Consider the following 6837-nt stretch of genomic DNA (forward strand, 5'->3'; position numbering starts at 1 on the left):
TTTTCTTAGCTCCAGCTCTGTATTCTCTTTGTCTCTAGTGCAATATTTATAGTCTCTTCTGATATCCATTTTAGTCTTTTCTTCTTCTGTCTTAATAATGGCCTTTTATGTTCTTCACAGATGATATCCTTGATATCCTCCCATAGTTCTGGTCTTTATTCATTTGTGTTCAAGCCTTTAAAAGTGCTCCTGAAATAGTCTTTAAGTTATGTGGGATATCATAACACATGCACCAAGTGGAGAAGTGGAACCAACACTGAATCTAGTTGTTAAATCTGGAAGGGTATTTAATATTCTCTTTTGGGTATAATGTTTGTATGTTAAATATCTTTCTTAAACTGAACCTCCAGATTAAGATAGACTAAGAAGAAGAATTGGCCATCCTCTTGCTGTTAGAATAAAAAAGAGCTGAGAGTGAAAGAGAGAAAGAAACTAGTCCCAAGAAATGAACAGGTCTTTATTGAGTGGTCTGAGGGGGAGGCCAAGTGAACACACGTGGAAAAGGGAAAATGGCTTGAGGGCATGTAAGGACAGTTCCTTTTTATAGGGCTTATAGGGAGAACAAAGGAAGAGGGTATTTTGCTTGAAATTTGGAGCTGTTAATCAACTTGGCTATGTGTTTTTGCTATCAGGCCCAGAGCCTTACCTGGATCCATTGTCTGATCTGACCTCTGGCCTGTTCTCCTTAGACATTATTAGGTTTCATCAAGGAGTGATCAGTTCTGGGGGCAACTGTGGCATTCTACCTCCACTTGCAAAACAGCATGCCATTGGGGGGGGGGAAATCTATGTACAATAGTTGTTGTTGATGTTGTTCACTGCCTTGGAATCTGAGGAGGACTCATAGAGACCCTACGAACATAAGGCCTGAAACCTTTCTATGACTATTGTAATTTCTCCATGTTCATAGAATTTCCAGAGGCATGTGTTTTCAGAGGCATGTGGTTTAAGAAGTGGATGCCACTCCTGCTTCCAAAGCCATCTTACTTACTTTAGAGTAGGAGATATGGCACTGGAGGCTGAGCCCTCTTAATGGGAAACAGAAAGGAACAATAGTTGTAAGCAGGCATTAGTGATTGGAACATGGAACATGAGAAGTATGAATGTAGGAAAACAGGACATTTTTAGGAAGAAATGAACACATAAATATTGACATACTACTAGGAATTGAAGAAATGAGATGGATTGACATGGGCATTTTGAATCACACAGTAGAATATGATCTACTATACCGGAAATGAAAAGGTGAGGAAAACAGGATCATAATCATAAAATTAAAAGATCATTTCTAGATCTATCTTGAAAGACAACACATTCAAATAGATACACCAAGAATCAGAGCCAAAGAGGAGAAAACAACAGATTTTAACGAACTTTTGCAGTCAGAAATCAATTGAACATGAAACCAAGATTCATTAATATCAAAGGATGTCTGAAATGCAAAACTTAGGAACAAATAAGAAGAATTAGTAGTCACAAAACAAGGCACTGGTGACAGAAATTAGGCTGGAGATAGAATGATAGAATTTTGTACAATTAATGATTTATTCATTGCAAATACCTTTTATAAGTAACACAAATAGTGAGTGCATACATGGATTTCACCTGATGGTATGCACAGGAATCAGACAGATTAACTCTGTGGAAAGAATTGTTGGAGAATCTCAGTATCAGCTGTGAAAACTAGACCAGGTGCTGATTGTGGAACAGATCATCAACTACTCATATACAGATTCAAACTGAAGCTAAGGAAAAGTAGGACAAAAACACAAGAACCAAAATTTGACTCTGAGCTTATCCTCCCTGACTTTAAAAACCATCTCAGAGTGCAGGATAGGGCAAGGTTTTTGTTGTTATTAGGTGCTATTTAGTCCACCACAACTCGTAGCAACCTATGAACAACCATAAAGTAAAGGAGGAGGGAGACTTACTATGGTGAACTGAACCTTTCTGAAAAACAGCAGTTTTAATGCAGATGGTTCTTATTGTTTTGTCTGTGGATTACTAGATTACATTAAAGCTCACCTCATTGCTGCCAAGTTGGAAATTTCCTCATAGCTGACCCTCGTATGGGTTTTTGAGGTTGTACAATCACAAGAGGAGAATACCTATCTTTCTCCTCATGAGCCACATGTGAATCCAAACCAATAGGAGGCCGGGGCTTTAGGTCAGTAGCACAAAGCCCTAGCTCCACACCACAGCTCTCTAAAAGAGAAAAACTCCTGTTAACAGATTTTTCAGTAAAAAGGAACACCTTTACATTACAAGACTTAATGTTTTGCATTTGAATATAATTGCAAGATGATGAAAGGCAGTCAGTGACATCACTAGGAGGTTAGGAGGAGAGGAATGAGTAGAGAGATGAGTGTAGATGTCAAGGGATTAAAGGAAGATACCTGGCATAAACTTCTTATTAATTTAATGGTAAGGAAACTACTACAGAATTACTTCCCAGTGGTTCTGAAATAATGTTTGTTGTTATCAGCACTTTGGGCAGTTTTATTAGAGCTTGCTGGAAAAACTTCGAATGTGTTACTGACCTTGACAGTACTGGATGAAGGAAATAAACATTACAGAAAATATTATTGGACTATGCATAACACTCAAATATAGCACAAAGATATTTGAAAGATATAAATACGTGTAAAAATGTTATTAGCTACTGTCAACTGGTTCTTATTCAAGTATGATGCTGCACTGTCTTCACAATCTGCAATATTTGAGACCAGTTGGACAATTTATGGGCTAATTTTTGAAAGTACATTGACCGACTCATTTTAAAAGTCTGCCTTGCCTTAGAAAACTCAGCTGATACCTATCAACCATGGTTGGCCCTGCTTACATTTGAAATGCTGGTGTCATGGCTTCCAGTATTATCAACATGCAAGCCTCTGTAGAATAGCAAAGTGACTGATGAATAGTGAGAAACATAGTAAGTGGCATTTTAGTAGATATTTAACAAAGGATGCAATAAAGTATGATTTAATTACAGTGGCAGCTCTGAAATGAATTTAGGGTGCTTATTTTCCCCCATAGAACAATCCAAAAGTGCTTGACTGCTAACCAAAAGGATCATGTTTCAAACTAACCAGCTGCTCAGTGGAAGAAAAAAATACGAAAATCTGTTTCTGTAACCTTATGAGGTAATTCCACTCTGTCCCAGGGGTCACAATGTGTAGAAATATACTCAATGGCATTGGAAATTTTAGTTTTGCCTAAACTATTTATTTTTCTAAGATATCCATGCAATTTTACATTGAAACTTGGTTGTTGCAGTTACAAAGGAGTCCTGTGTTTATCTTCCTTAGTATTTTATTTAGTAGACTAACTTTCGTGAAGAGAACATTTTGTATCTTTTAAAGCTAGTATTGGCCAGTCAGTATCTAGGGAAAGCCAATGTTTATTATCTGCTTTATCACATGCAAGGGAAACATTGCTACTAAAACCTTTATATTGCTGCCAGTATATTGACACTGCAGTGAAAGCATCGAAGAGGACTTAATCGAAGGTCATCTACTTAAATTATATTTGCAGTGCAGAACTCATTGCTAAAGAGAGAACCAAAGACAAACATAAAATTTGACATTTGAGAACCAATATCGAAGCATAAAAGATAGACTTTTAGCTTTGGAATTGATAACTATACATGGTTTTAGTATTCACCATCAAAACTGTCTGCTACATGTTATTTCAATATGTTACAAACATCTAAGATTAGTTTTCTGGCTATGGAACCCCTTCAAAATGCTAACAGTCTTGTTGTGAGTTGAATTATGCCTCCCCTGACGTTTATGCTCAAGTGTTAACCCTAGGGCTTGTGAATATAATATGGTGTAGAAACAGGATACCTAAAAGATGTTTTTTGTTATCTGCCATGATGGGCCAAAAATGGGTTAAAATCAAATACAAGTGGTGACTATAAAAGAGAATAAGAGACACAGAGACAAACTTAGGGGAATCCATGTCATGGGGAAATTATGAAGCAGCTGTAAATAAAGTAATAGAAAGTAGGAAAGAAAAGAAGGGTTATTTCTCAAGAACCTTTGTAGAGAGAGCATGGGCCTGGAAATACCTGGATTCAAGACCTTTGACTCTGGAGAAATCTGCTGTCAGAGATTTCTCTAAAGTGCTGAAGAGCAATGATGTCAGTCTGGAGACTAAGGTACACCTAATTTGGGCCATCGTCTTCACAAATGCTTGCTATGTCAATAAACAATGACCAAAGACAATAGAAAAAAAAATGATGCCTTTGAGTTGTGATGCAGGAGAAGAGTATTGAATATACCATGGACTGTCAAGAGAACAAATGAGTTTGTTCTGGAGAGGGTGAAACCAGGCTGCTCCTTAGATGCAAGAATTTTTCATCTCTATTTCACATAATTGGGGCATGAGGCCAGGAGGGACCAGTCCCTGGAGAAGGGGATTATGCTTGGAAGGGTGAAGGGATAAAACAGGAAAAGAAGACCCCGTGTGAAATAGATTGACACAGTAAATGGGGTAATGTTAATAGATGTGTTGGAGATAGCAAGACTAGCTCAGGATAGAATTCAGAGCTATTGTACATAGAGTTGCAAAGAGTCACAGGTGAATGATGGTATATAACAACAACAAGTTCAACATCTGAGAGGAAATTAATTTATCATTTTGAATCTATTAGTTATGGGCTACTTAGTGTTACTGTGTGGAAGGAGGAGTGGCTTCCACTTCCATAATAGCTTGCCTCCGGAAACCCTATGAACTTGGAGAGAGTATGAAAGGCACCCAAGCGTCAAGGACACTCCTTCATAGGGTGGCAATGAGTCGCCTGCGACTCGATGGCACTTAACAGCAACAACAACAGTGTTACTGTAACAGAAATAACACAAGTGGATAGCTTTCACGAACAGAAATTTATTCTCTACAGTTAGGATGCTTGAAGACTAAATTCAGGGCATTGGCTTTAGGGGAAGGCTTTCTCCCTCTGCTAACTCCGGACAATTAGAAAAGGTGTTCCTCTTTTTGTGTGCTCTATTTCTTGGTTGCTTACCATCAATCTTCCTCAGTTGTCTTTTTTATGCTCCTCTGTCTACACTGCTCCTTTTGTACTGCAATACGGTTTAAAACACAAGCTACATAGATAAAAACCTAATCCTTTGGGTGGCTTTCCTGTTAATACTAAAGTTATGCCTCTCTGGAGGTTTGAATCCACAAGTGGTTCTCTGGAAGAAATATGAGTAGTCTCCACTGTTATAATTTATACTCTCAGAAATCCAAATGAAGGTGGCTGTGAGTTTAACTGACTCATCAACAAGGAGTTTGAATATTTACTTAGCCTCAGAAATACAAAAAGATGCTGTTATGTACCATTGAATCAAAATCAACCCCTTGTTGGTCCTCCAGCAAATCCAATAAGATATTTTACATTATACATATCACAACTAACAATATAGAAGAGGACAAGCATTACAAAATTAATTGGAGAAAGATAAGAGAGAAAAATTAATGAAGAATGAAAGCCAAACTAACCAACAAGCAAAAAAGAACAAACAGGTCTATCTTGGAGGATGTGCAACCAGGAAAAGATGGTGAGCTTTTATCTCATATACTTAAGGCATATTGTTAGGAAGGGCCCGAATTTGGGGGCGCAGAAGACACGAAACAGAAAACAAAACAACTTGCTGGAAAAGATTGAAAGAGAGGAAGATACTCAACTAAATAGAATGTCAAAGGAACTATAATAATTGGCCTAACCATGATAGGAATGACATAGGACAGAATAAGACACAACAGATTCGTGGTTTATATAGTGGCTATGATTCAAAGTTGATTTAATGACACCTGTGGTTGCTGAGGCTGAACACTATGACACCGACGTGTCAAATGCATTAATGGCTGATTACCCAATGAGGACAGAGAATGGGGTGGAGCTCCCTGATTAAAACAAGCTTGGTAGCGGGAGTGGCATCCACTTCCATAACGGCTTGCCTCAGTAAACTCTATGAACTTGGAGAGAGGATGAAAGACACCCAAGCGTTGAGGACTCTCCTTTATAGGGTCGCTATGCGTCGCCTGTGACTCCACGGCACTTAACAACAACAATAACAACAACTCTCAGTTCCGTAGAGCTATGAGGATATTGTGCTTGTCTGCTTTCCAGAGTTTGTAGTTGAATAGGAAAGATAGGATCATTTAAAGTGTATACACATAAGCAGACGCTAGGACATTCTCTGCATATATAAAAAAAACTCCATGTTTTATATCTCAGTTATAAAAAAGACATGAATATGGCTTTATAAATGGAAAGGTTCTCAAATGTGAACAATAGTGAGCAATTTCCAGTAGTTTTTGTTGTGTAACATTGAGCCAGAACGAATTAATAGCTGACCCTCGAGCAGGTTTTCAGAGGCAGTTAATCACAAGAGAGGAGACTGCCCATCCTTCTTCCACAGAGCAGCTTGCAGACTTAAACCACTTGCCTCTGGGATCAGAGCACAGTTTCTTACCATTAGGCCACCAAATCTCCTTACTCCATGGGAGAATGAAGGGTCTGCTTCCATGTGATTAACTGCCTTTAAAAACCTACGAAGGGTCAGCTATAGATCAATTCTGACTCCACATTACAAAACAAGAAAAATTTTCATCAAAGAAAATATTTTGCCATTTATATACTGTAACTACAACTTTGTTCCCTTTAGACTTGCCAGGATGAATTGAGAATATTGGTGGGGGGGGGGATGAAATTTAAAATTGTGAAACGGAAAACTTTTAAATTACATGCATGATCCTTTTGTGAATGTAGAGAAGTATACCAACATTGAGAATTACTGAAGTAATTACAGTGACATAACTAGCTTCTTG

Source organism: Elephantulus edwardii, unplaced genomic scaffold, assembly GCF_000299155.1.
Source record: "Elephantulus edwardii isolate Elephantulus edwardi_28Jun2011 unplaced genomic scaffold, EleEdw1.0 scaffold00036, whole genome shotgun sequence".
In the NCBI taxonomy this organism is placed as follows: domain Eukaryota; kingdom Metazoa; phylum Chordata; class Mammalia; order Macroscelidea; family Macroscelididae; genus Elephantulus; species Elephantulus edwardii.